This window comes from Adiantum capillus-veneris, chromosome 25 (genome assembly GCF_014529385.1).
Source record: "Adiantum capillus-veneris isolate H3 chromosome 25, ASM1452938v2, whole genome shotgun sequence".
NCBI classification, from domain to species: Eukaryota; Viridiplantae; Streptophyta; class Polypodiopsida; order Polypodiales; family Pteridaceae; genus Adiantum; species Adiantum capillus-veneris.
Window position 1 is genome coordinate 13,225,113 of NC_140955.1, and position 13,727 is coordinate 13,238,839.

Consider the following 13,727-nt stretch of genomic DNA (forward strand, 5'->3'; position numbering starts at 1 on the left):
GTTTCATATCCAACAATTTAAAAAATAGCATACATCCGCATCTCTACGTCCAATGTATGAACACATTTTTAAGATTCATCATCTACAAAAGAAAAGGTTGGTAGTAGATGGTTGTCTTTATTGAAATCCAACGTATTTATAAAAGGTATATATACAAAGCATCCTTGTATTTTTGTGTCGCCCACATATTTTGCACTTTATTGTAGGTCATCTTCGTGTTGGTTACTATCCTGCACATAAACCAGCTATGAGATGGTTTCTCTTTGGTGATATTAGATAACCTAATGTTTTTGTTGTCATCCCATAAATGGTTCATTTAAATGTGTTTATTAAGGATTGAATATCAAACCTTATGCGTGGAAAGCTGCCTTTTGGTAAAAAAGTGTATGATTAGTGATTTGATATGGGTTTGTGTGAACTCGTTGGATGTAAACATAAACCATAATCTTTGTAGAACATTATAGGAAACACTCTTACTTGAAGCATTGTAAATGAGAGGAAGAACCTCTGATACACATACTTTGTAAGCCATATCTTTAGGACAATTGCTAACTGCTTGTATAAATGATACTTGATGTCCTGGTAAAGCATCCTTCTTCCAAGCAGTTTCTGTGGTGTATTCCCCGATAAAAGGCCTTTTGTAAACTGATTTTTGTGTTTAGATATATGGAGCCATATCTGTGTAACATTTAATGGCTTAATAACTTGTGTGTAGCGGAAATTAGCATGAACATAGTGGGCATTTGATTAGAATAGATTCCTAATGAGAATTACAAGAGTGCTTGGGTGGAGAGAGCAACAAAAAGCATAACACCTAGTTAGATAGCATCAGCAATACTTTCAAAAGAGAGAGAAATTAAGCTATTGACAACAGTTGAGGACTGGATTTGGATGGATCCGGTCCCCCCTCCAAAAGGCTTTGTATTATGGTTTCTCCCATCAAGAGAGACATTGTACAATACAATTCTTTGTGTTCCTTCAAGACTAGCTAGTGCAATGAAGATGAAAGCTTCATGCACTAAGCAAAACACTTAGCAAACACAACATCAACTATCCCCGGTCTCAGACCCAAGACCTCACACACCTTCGAAGATGGTGAGAGCTAGCAGGGTATGAGAGTAGATTGAGAGGAAGAAGGAGCATCTTACGAGAAAGATGTACATCTCCTCACATAATCACTCATATTAGCATATATTAGCTTAGTAATTAGATTGTTAGAGGAGATGAGCATGCATTGAAGCTTGGATCTTGGTTGGATTTGCATCCACATGCCAAGAGTATGTCAATGTGGGCTTCTATCTTACAAGCTTGGAGTAGGTGATGAGCTCTCCATTAAAGCTTGGGAAGAGATAGTCTTCTTTAATTATCACATAGACTATGTGAGAGTGTGTGTGTGATAATGCCTTGCAAAAATCAGCCCCCTCTCTCTCTTGGGCGAGCCCTCTTGCTATTTGCTCTTGCTATCTCCTCGTTGGACCTCCCCAGGGCTAGCCAGTGACTATTAAACAGCATAAGTGATAGCCTTCTGACATGTGTCCCGCTTTCCCCTTTTGTGAGAGCTTTAGGTAATTTAATAATTCAACTAAACTCTCATTGGACCCCTTTGCCTCCTGGTGAATAGGAATCAGGCAAGCCATTGGGCTCCTGCATGCTCATTGGACCCCTTGGGAGACTGTCCAATAGTCTTCTAGAGGACTTCATTCTCATTCGTTCTTTTATTAAGTGTTTTTAAATTAATTAAACTAGATTTACTCTAGCCTAATTCTCATTGGTCCACCTCCAAGGCCATCCAATAGGAATTGGGTACACCCTGTGGGCATTTGGCCTAGGGAGCTGACATGTGTCCCTCATTCCCTTTGTGTAAAGGGAGCTTGTGTGTGTGTGTGGCTTTCTCTCTCATCCCCTACATGCAAGGCTCTCCCCCTCCCAAGTAGGGATTTGCAAAGACTTTTTTGTTCACACACAAAGCATCCAATTCCCTTAAGGTTGACTTTTGGACACAACCTTTGAATTTTGGAACCTTAGCATTTTGGAAGTCTTAATGGGATGAACCTTAGGGTCTTTTTAGCCCATTGTTGCACATGGCTCTTTTGCAGATGACCCCCCCTTTGGATCCCTATTTTCCCTCCTTTGGATCCCTACTGTGGCCGGTTTGCTAGCTTAACCAATATTCTAGCTTTTTCTCCCCCCTGGCACTTTCCCATATTAAATGATCAGTTTAACATGAGAAAATCAGTTAGGAGAATTAGATATTGATTATTATGACATTACCTCTGTCTTGAAATCATAGTCGTCCTCAACTGTTAGGAAATAGGACGTAGCTAAATAGATATTTGAGTAGATTACTTAATGGAGAGAGATAGATTTCACACACAAGAGATTATAGAGTAGAGAGAGAGAGAGAGTACACACGGTATAGAGTAGAGAGAGAGAGAGAGAGAATACACACAATATACATGGTTTAACCAATGTGGGCTACGTCCACGGGAAAGCAGCCACTCAATGGCTTAGTACTTCAAAACAAGAAGTAGTTTACAAAGGGATTATACCCTTAATGGAGCTCCCGCCTTGCTTCACTCTCACCACCTCACACTCACCTTGTTGAATCAACTTCACACACTATGAAATGTGTGTAGAAATGGCCTCCTTTTATAGGCCAAACGGGCTGCCCTCTCTCATGAGAGGCAGCCATGTGTAGCCGCCCTTGTGTAGATAAGTCCAAATCGGACCCTTCAATCCGCCCATGTGTGGCCGCCCTTGAGAAGACAAGTCCGCTTTTGAATTCGGCCATCGGCCACCGGTCATTGACTTCCGACCACCGGCCAACCGACCGGTTGTTTTCAAACCACTTTCCGGCCACCGTCCGGCCATAATATTCCGGCGAAAAGGAATATTCCGGCGAGGGAAAAAAAGTCTGGCTTCTTATCCTTGAATGCCGATTGAAGATGAGAAAAAGCTCAACTTCTCCTTGTTGACCACCTTTGTAAACATGTCTGCAAGATTTTCACTTGTATGCACCTGTCCTAGCTTTAGTTGTCCCTCTTCCAAAAGAGTGCATATGAAGTGACATCTCACCTAAATGTGCTTTGTCCTTGAATGAAAGGCTGAGTTCTTCGCAAGATGGATAGTGCTTTGGCTATCACTGTACAAGACACAATTGTCTTGTTTGAATCCAAGCTCTTCTAAGAATCTGTGAAGCCACATAATTTCTTTGCTTGCCTTCGTCATTGCTACATACTCTGCTTCCATGGTAGAAAGTGAAACCACTTTCTGCATCTTTGAAGCCCAGCTTACTGTTGTGCCTCCAATCGTGAATACATAGCCAGTAGTGATCCTTCGAGTATCTTTGTCACCTGCCATATCTGCATCAGCATACCTTTCTAGAAAAATATTAGTTCCTCCAAAATACAACGCATTTGTTGTTGTCCCTTTTAGATACCTAAGTATCCACTTCACATCTTGCCAATGCTCTTTACCTGGGTTGGCTATGAACCTACTCACAACTCCCACTGCATGTGCAATGTATGGCCTTGTCCAGACCATAGCATACATTAGAGAACCTACTGCTGCAGCATATGAAACTTTAGACATATAGGCTATCTCCTCTTCTGTCTTTAGACACATGTCCTTTGTTAGTTTAAAGTGACCGGCCAAAGGTGTAGAAACTGGTTTTGCATTTTGCATTGCAAACCTCTCTAGTACCTTCTTGATGTAATCTTCTTGAGATAGCTTTATTGTCTTCTTCGTCTTGTCCCTTGATATTTTCATACTTTCAAAAGAGAGAGAAATTAAGCTATTGACAACAGTTGAGGACCGGATTTTCATGGAGCCGGTCCCCTCTCCAAAAGGCTTTGTATTATGGTTTCTCCCATCAAGAGAGACATTGTACAATACAATTCTTTGTGTTCCTTCAAGACTAGCTAGTGCAATGAAGATGAAAGCTTCATGCACTAAGCAAAACACTTAGCAAACACAACATCAATTATCCCCGGTCTCAGACCCAAGACCTCACACACCTTCGAAGATGGTGAGAGCTAGCAGGGTATGAGAGTAGATTGAGAGGAAGAAGGAGTATCTTACGAGAAAGATGTACATCTCCTCACATAATCACTGATATTAGCATAGCTTAGCTTAGTAATTAGCTTGGTAGAGGAGATGAGCATGCATTGAAGCTTGGCTCTTGGTTGGATTTGCATCCACATGCCAAGAGTATGTCGATGTAGGCTTCTATCTCACAAGTTGGGAGTAGGTGATGAGCTCTCCATTAAAGCTTGTGTAATGGAATTTGCCTATTCAATTTGAGAGTAGAGGATTTTAATGAGAGTACTTTCAAGAAATGATTTTGTGAGCATAGCGGGTTGACATAATTGAAGATAGCAACATAATCATAGCAATTAGCTAACTTGGCATAGACAATACTTTTGCAAGAGAGAGAGTTTAGAGAACATGACAACAGTTGAGGACCGGATTTATGTGGAGCCGGTCCCCCCTCCAATAGGCATTTGTATTATGATTTCTCCCATAAAGAGAGATTTGTTACAATACAGTCTTTGTGTTCCTTGTGACCTAGGTGATGCCATGAAGATGGAAGGCTTCATGCATCACAAACATAACATAAACTTGAAGAAAGCTTTAACTATCCCAAGCCTCAGTCCCAAGACCTCAAACACCTTCGAAGGTGGAGAGAGCTAGCAGGGAATGAGGGTAGGGAAGAGGAAGAAGAAACATTTCGTAGGAGAAATAATTAGTTCCTCACTTATCATACTCTTGTTGCTAGCATACATAATAGCATAGTAATGAAGAAGACGAAGATGGCAAGCTTAAGCATTGAAGCATGGCTCTTGGTTGGATTTGCACTCCATAGCCAAGAGTGTTGGTGTAGGCTCTCAACCTCTACTTGCTTGGAGAAGGAGAGGGAGCTCTTGCACTTTGCATAGTACACAATGAGAGTGCTTGTGAGTGTGTGTGGGTGAGTATACCCCCTAAGCACCCCCCTAGCTTGCTTGGGTCGACCCCCCCTTGTAGCTCATGCTTGAAGCTCATTGGACCCCTCCAGGCCTAGCCAATCACAAGCGGAAGCCATTACAAGCAATAGGGATAGCCTTGGGACAAGTGTCCCCCTTTCCCCTTTGAGAGAGAGGACTTGATAAATGCAAAAACAATTAGATAATTCAAGTAATTTATCATTGGACCCCTTTGAAGCCTAGCCAATAGGCTTCAAGCAACACATGAAGGTAACATGCGTAGGGACCTGACATGTGTCCTTGCTGCCTCTTCAAGCTGGGGCTTCCCTTGTGAGTGTGAGTGTGTGTTCTCTCTCTAATCCCTAGGAAAAGGGCTCGCCCCCCCTCTTGTAGGGATGATTTTGACTTTAGGAGCTCAAGCACCTTAGTCATCCAGCATGACAAAGCACTTGGACTAGGGGGTATTCCCACAAGCATCTCAGGCAAGCATGTGAAGGCACCTCAAGCACCTTAATCAAGAGGCAAGTCAAGCACCTCAAGCATGGAGTAAGTCAAGCACCTCAAGCACCTTAATCAAGCACCTCAATCAGGACAAACACCTCAAGCAGGACAAGCACCTCAAGCAGGACAAACACCTCGAGCTTGGGCCGGGTTCCCACCTCAAGCTCAGCCCTAGCTTACCTAAGGTCAAAGGACTTTTACACACATTATTGGAAGTCTTCAATGAAGCTAACCCTAAGGTCTTATGCTCCATTAGTTAGCCTTGCTCTTGATAGACCATCTCCCATTTGGGCCCCTTTACTATTGGCCCCGTGTTGAGATAGATCTATAAGCACATATCTATATCTTAACACTTGTTCCCATTTATTCTCCCACATTAAGTGATGAATTTAATATGAGCAAATCATTTGGGTTGGTTAGATATTAGATTTTATGACATTACCTCTCTCTTGAAATCATAGTCGTCCTCGACTATGAGGTAGAAGAGATAAAGGCTTAGTCATTAGTCAATTGTACTTAGCGGGTAGAGGATCCCTTTTTTACCCTACGACATCTTTCCAAGATGGATGACTAATCCATTTGGTGCTTGGGAGACATAGCTGCCGCAAGCATGTCTGCTCTTTAGTCCATTTCATTCTCCCAAAGTAGAGTGACAAATTCTACTTGGTGTTTGAGAGACGTCGTCATCACAAACATGATTCTAAGCATGCATACTAGTTAAATTTGTGCACAATTAAAATATGGACTAGTCATATAAGACAAAAACATGAGTCATTTAAAAGAAATTTGTACATTTGCTTACTCTAATGTAGTATTGTAAGCATTGACAAGGTTCATACTATCCTTAAGTTGTACTCCTTGCATCCATCTAGCATCTTCAAAAGGATAATTTTTGAACTTAATAAGATACCTTCGGATTATCTTACCATGTCGTAGTACCTTGTCTTCATGCCGAAGGACAGCTTCGGGTTGTAGCACCTCTTCTTTGTCTTCAATTTCGGGAGGGTCTTCAATAATTGGTTCAATTGGTGGTTCACCTTTGTAGGGCTTAAGTAGGCTTACATGAAAGGCATTGTGTATAAGCCAATGGTTGGGCAACTTGAGTTGATAAGCCGCCTCATTGATAGGCTTCAAGATTTGGAAAGGACCATAGTATCTTTTTGCTAGTTTAGCATAATACTTTTGATGGCCCGTAGGATTTTTGCCCGTCGTTTGCCTTTATCGAGCCTTAGGAAACTTGAGTAAGACCCAATCATTTTCGTTGAGCATTAAGGCTCTTCTGTGCTTATCAGCAGCAGCTTTTTGCCTTTGTTGAGAGATGGCTATAGCCTCCCTAATCTTTTGAAAAGATTCTTGTAGGACATGGCTATATTCATCGGCGGCGAAGATCTTCCCATGTACTTTGAGTAGCAAGGGACTTTTAGGTCTTCCCTCTATGATCTCGAAAGGTGCTTTCCCGTTAGAAGTATGGACAGTATTATTGTAGGCATACTCTACTAGAGGTAAATACTTTTCCCATTGTGAGCATTGATCTACTTCGGTAACATAAGTCTTGAGTAGATCGAGTATCGTAAGATTGGCTATTTCACTTTGGCCATTCGTTTGTGGGTGATAGGCCAAAGAGAAATTCAATCTTGTTCCTAGATTTTCAAAGAGACCTTTCCAAAAATTACTGGTCATTCTAGGATCTCTATCTGACACGATGGATGTGGGTAATCCATGGTGCTTGAAAATCTGAGATATGAAGAGAGTTGCCATTTGATGTGCCTTAATAGTCTTTTTGACAAGAATAAAATGTGCTTGCTTGCTAAACCTGTCGACTATTGTCCATATTCCTGTATTCCCATGGATAGACTTGGGTAATCCAAAGATGAAATCCATGGATATACTCTCCCATGGTGAATTTGGAATAGGCAATGGCTGGAGTAATCCAGGTTGCTTCCCTCTATCATACTTGGTCTTTTGGCATACTACACATTTTGAAACATACTCTTGTATGTCCACTTTCAGGGTAGGCCAATAGAAATATGTCTCTACTCCTCGGAGAGTAGGTTGAATACCTCTATGCCCTGCATATGGAAGAGCATGGGATTCATACATAACCTTCTCACGAAGGGAATGGGTAACACATAGCCTATTGCCGTGGAGAAGATAACCATCCTGCAAGGTGAATGGTTCCTCTTTCTTCCCCAAAGCAAGGGCTGACATTATGTCTCTAAAGTCGGGGTCAGTAGCATACTCATCTATCATAGAGGATAGATCATTGTGAGTAGCTATAGACACCGCATTAACTTTTGGTCGTCGTGAAAGTGCATCGGCAACTTGATTGTGCTTACCAGCTATGTGAGCAATATAGAAATTAAATTGCGAAAGAAAATTTGCCCACCTCATTTGTTTGTCGGAAAGCTTGGTTTGCGTCATGAAATACTTGAGACTTTGGTGGTCGGTTCGTAGGATAAATGGAGTCCCCAATAGGTAGTGCTTCCATCTGTCTAGGGCATGTAGAACAGCTAAAAGCTCTTTCTCATAAATGCCCAAGACTCGTTCATCACTATTGAGCCTTCGGCTCTCATATGCTATGGCATGCCCTTCTTGAAGCAAAACCGCTCCAAGGCAATCACCACACGCATCACATTGGACCTCAAATGGCTTTGAGAGATCCGGAAGCACGAGGATTGGTTGGGAAGTAAGCTTCTCTTTGAGTTTTTCAAAAGCATTTTGCTCCTTAGCAGTCCATACAAACTTAACGTTCTTTTTTGTTAAGTCGTGTAGTGGTCCTACTACTTGAGAGAATTTTGCTATGAAGCGTCTATAGTATGCACACATACCAATAAATCTTCTTAGCTCATGTAGATTCCTTGGGTTAGGCCATGATTTTATTACCTCTAACTTTGATGGATCCATACGAATACCATCATGAGAGATAATATGACCTAGATATTGAATCTCTTGAAGGAAGAATTCACTTTTCTTTTGGTTGAGAAAAAGTTTTTTTTCCCACAAGGCTTGAAAAATCACTTGGAGATGTTGCTTATGTTCCTCCAAGGACTTGGAGTAGATGATGGTATCATCAAAGAACACTCCAGTGAATTTACGATATGGTCTAAAAATTTTCTCCATGAGACGATTGAAAGTAGCTGGTGCATTAGTCAAGCCAAAAGGCATGACTAGATATTCATAAAGACCAAATGTTGTGCGAAAGGTGGTCTTTAGGATATCTTCATCCACTATCCTTATTTGATGATAGCCACTCTTAAGGTCAATCCTACTGAAGTAGGTAGAGCCTTGTAGCTTATCAAACAGATCTTCTACCCGAGGCACGGGAAATCTATTTTTGATAGTGATATGGTTTAGTGCTCGATAGTCCACACACATACGGTATGTACCATCTTTCTTTTGCACTAAAAGGACTGGAGAACAAAAGGGAGAGGAACTAGGCCTCACCATCCCTTTGTCTACCAATTCCTGTACTTGCCTCATAATCTCCTCTTGTTGAGCTTGTGAGACTCGATAAGGAGGTTTGTTAGGCGGTGAGCTTCCTGGAAGGAGCTCAATACGATGGTCATCATCCCCTTGTTTTGGAGGTAGGTCCATAGGGATATCATCGATGAACACATCTTGGAATCCTTTTAGAAAAGTAGACAAGTCTAACTCTTCTTGATTCCTATCATTTTCATTTGATGAAACATTATTAGCTTTTAGAGACTCTTTGACATAAATCATGTACGCAGAAACTGAGCTCTTCATTGATTTATCAAAAGAAAGAGGATTTACAAGTGGAATAGTGCGACCACACTCACTAGCATCTATATACATGTTCTTTCCCCTGTAGGTGAAGTAAATTCTCCTTTCAGGGAACTTGATGTTGGCAGCCATGCAATCAAACCATGGTGCCCCTGGGATAACATCCTGATGTTGGAGAGGAGAGATGAAGAAGTCTTCTTTGTCGACATAGCTTTGGACATGAAGCCTCAACTTCCCAATCAAGGGAGTAACGGAGGCTTGTTGTCCCTTGAAAGCTGCATCGGTTGTTACTATATCTCCCATCTCAAAAGCTTGAATGCCCAACTTGGTGGCCAAGTCTATTGATATGAAGTTGAGAGTAGAGCCTGGGTCAAACAAGATGAAGGCATCATGCTCTCTTACCTTTCCCCACGCATAGGAAAGTGATGATCCTTTGCAATGACCATCCTCTTTTGGAGCTTCGATGGTGGAAGCCCTAGGAGTCTCATTGCGAGTATTCTTCTTGGGGCAAGAACGATAGCCATGTCCTTGCTCTCCACACTTGAAACACTTATGGTCCTTGAGAAAAGCTTCAAGCTCTTCAGGAGAGAGTTTGTCTTTACCTTTGTAAACTCCCTTCTCCTTGGACCGATTGTTGTTGTTGTTGTTGGAAGTGCCTTGGGAATTATTTTGAGCATTGGATTTCCCCTTTGCATCATTTTTATCTTTGTTTTCCATGGGCTTGACATTACGTCTAGCCCCTTGATGGAAATTGATGCGTGAAGCAACCATGGTGTGGTGGATTACTTTGGTAATAGTACCGGGCTGTTGAGAGTTGATGTATTCGGCCATCTCTTCAGGTCTTTGTTCGGAAAAGTCTATCTTTTGAAAGAGAGTAGCTTTGAGATGTAAATCCCAAAACTTTTCTACATACTTGTTGATAGACTCATGAGAGAGAAGCTTCAAGCCGCGCCATTCGGTAAGAACTTTATCTTTAGTATCACTTGGAAGAAATTTCTTCGTGATGGAAACTCGTAGAGTTTTCCATGTCTTTGGGGCTTCTCCATTGCCACGAAGGCTAGCCCACCATTGACGAGCTGATATTTGGAAGTGCATAGCTACATGGCGTAGCTTGGAGGACTCTGTGAAGCCCTCCTCCCCAAAGGCCGCATCAAATTGCTGGATGAAGGCCAACACTTTGTCGGTATCACCAAAGGTGCCATCATAGGTGAGAAAAGAGATACTCTTTCCTCCCTCCTTGAACTTCTTTAGCTTTTGTGACCTTCGCCATGCAGGAAATGATTTGCGATGTCCTCCCCTCTTGTATTCTCTAGGAGAATAGCCATAACTTTCATCGGAAGAGGAGGAAGGTGAAGAAGAAGGAGAAGAGGGTGACCTCTTCCTAGCCATTTTCTTCCTTTGTTTCCTCTCTTGCCTTTCAGAGTGATGAGGAGATGGACTATAGGTTGCTCTTTTCCTCTTGGGAGGAGTAGGCGATCGTCTAGACCGCCGTCTTCGTGGAGCCACATCTCTAGAAGAACTTAGACTGTCATTGCTTTCTTTCTCTTTGGATTCCTCCTCTCGAATGGGAGAGAGTCTTCTTTTGGGTGTCTCTTCAAGAGGCCTCCTAAGCTCTCTCTCCTTTGGGAGAGGAAGGGAAATTCCATAAGCACGAAGTTGTTGAGTAACTTCGGCTTGCAAAACAGGGTTGCCCATAGCTTGTTGCAACCTAGTGACGAGATAATTCACAAACATGGGAGCATCATCATTAGCACCTTCATGTGCAAAATCAAAGCTATCAATGTTCATTCTACTCTCTTGATTATTGTCAGCCATGTTAACAAAATTTATGTTTATACTTAGTGTATGCTTTGGAAATACAAAACCTTAGTTGCCACTCCTCTTAGCCTTTGAAAATCGGCTCTTAAGTATCTACACCCACGGCTCAAAGTGGTTAATTATAGAGAGTAGAGGAGTAGGTCTAACATAGCAGAGTTGCCAAGGGTTAGCTCCTTTCGGACTTCTTATGGTTCAATAATGGTAAAGCCGTACGCAAGTCTAGAAAGACTCCATTATTAAGTCCAAAGCTCCCGAGGTGTGCACAATCCCCCACATAGTGGTCTCAACAAAACCGATAATAGATCCCAATTCCACTTACCCTATTATAATTAACAAAATCAACCATTTATAGGCTACTTAAGGACCTCTCTTCTTAAGCAAGAAAAGAGAAACCAAATGCTCTGATACCAATGTAATGGAATTTGCCAATTCAATTTGAGAGTAGCGGATTTTAATGAGAGTACTTTCAAGAAATGATTTTGTGAGCATAGCGGGTTGACATAATCGAAGATAGCAACACAATCATAGCAATTAGTTAACTTGGCATAGACAATACTTTTGCAAGAGAGAGAGTTTAGAGAACATGACAACAGTTGAGGACCGGATTTATGTGGAGCCAGTCCCCCCTCCAATAGGCATTTGTATTATGATTTCTCCCATAAAGAGAGACTTGCTACAATACAGTCTTTGTGTTCCTTGTGACCTAGGTGATGCCATGAAGATGGAAGGCTTCATGCATCACAAACATAACATAAACTTGAAGAAAGCTTTAACTATCCCAAGCCTCAGTCCCAAGACCTCAAACACCTTCGAAGGTGGAGAGAGCTAGCAGGGAATGAGGGTAGGGAAGAGGAAGAAGAAACATTTCGTAGGAGAAATAATTAGTTCCTCACTTATCATACTCTTGTTGCTAGCATACATAATAGCATAGTAATGAAGAAGACGAAGATGGCAAGCTTAAGCATTGAAGCATGGCTCTTGGTTGGATTTGCACTCCATAGCCAAGAGTGTTGGTGTAGGCTCTCAACCTCTACTTGCTTGGAGAAGGAGAGGGAGCTCTTGCACTTTGCATAGTACACAATGAGAGTTCTTGTGAGTGTGTGTGGGTGAGTATACCCCCTAAGCACCCCCCTAGCTTGCTTGGGTCGACCCCCCCTTGTAGCTCATGCTTGAAGCTCATTGGACCCCTTCAGGCCTAGCCAATCACAAGCGGAAGCCATTACAAGCAATAGGGATAGCCTTGGGACAAGTGTCCCCCTTTCCCCTTTGAGAGAGAGGACTTGATAAATGCAAAAACAATTAGATAATTCAAGTAATTTATCATTGGACCCCTTTGAAGCCTAGCCAATAGGCTTCAAGCAACACATGAAGGTAACATGCGTAGGGACCTGACATGTGTCCTTGCTGCCTCTTCAAGCTGGGGCTTCCCTTGTGAGTGTGAGTGTGTGTTCTCTCTCTAATCCCTAGGAAAAGGGCTCGCCCCCCCTCTTGTAGGGATGCTTTTGACTTTAGGAGCTCAAGCACCTTAGTCATTCAGCATGACAAAGCACTTGGACTAGGGGGTATTCCCACAAGCATCTCAGGCAAGCATGTGAAGGCACCTCAAGCACCTTAATCAAGAGGCAAGTCAAGCACCTCAAGCATGGAGTAAGTCAAGCACCTCAAGCACCTTAATCAAGCACCTCAATCAGGAAAAACACCTCAAGCAGGACAAGCACCTCAAGCAGGACAAACACCTCGAGCTTGGGCCGGCGAGCTTGGGCCGGGTTCCCACCTCAAGCTCAGCCCTAGCTTACCTAAGGTCAAAGGACTTTTACACACATTATTGGAAGTCTTCAATGAAGCTAACCCTAAGGTCTTATGCTCCATTAGTTAGCCTTGCTCTTGATAGACCATCTCCCATTTGGGCCCCTTTACTATTGGCCCCGTGTTGAGATAGATCTATAAGCACATATCTATATCTTAACACTTGTTCCCGTTTATTCTCCCACATTAAGTGATCAATGTAATATGAGAAAATCATTTGGGTTGGCTAGATATTAGATTTTATGACATCTTGGGAAGAGATAGTCTTCTTTACTTATAACATAGACTGTGTGAGTGTGTGTGTGTGTGTGATAATGCCTTGCAAAAATCAGCCCCCTCTCTCTCTTGGGCGAGCCCTCTTGCTATTTGCTCTTGCTATGTCCCCATTGGACCTCCCCAGGGCTAGCCAATGACTATTAAGCAGCATAAGTGATAGCCTTCTGACATGTGTCCCCCTTTCCCCTTTGTGAGAGCTTTAGGTAATTTAATAGTTCAACTAAACTCTCATTGGACCCCTTTTCCTCCTGGCCAATAGGAATCAGGCAAGCCATTGGGCTCCTGAATGCTCATTGGACCCCTTGGGAGACTGTCCAATAGTCTTCTAGAGGACTTCATTCTCATTGGTTCTTTTATTAAGTGTTTTTAAATTAATTAAACTAGATTTACTCTAGCCTAATTCTCATTGGTCCACCTCCAAGGCCATCCAATAGGAATTGGGTGCACCTTGTGGGCATTTGGCCTAGGGAGCTGACATCTGTCCCTCATTCCCTTTGTGTGTGGCTTTCTCTCTCATCCCCTACATGCAAGGCTCGCCCCGTCCCAAGTAGGGATTTGCAAAGACTTTTTTGTTCACACACAAAGCATCCAATTCCCTTAAGGTTGACCATTGGACAC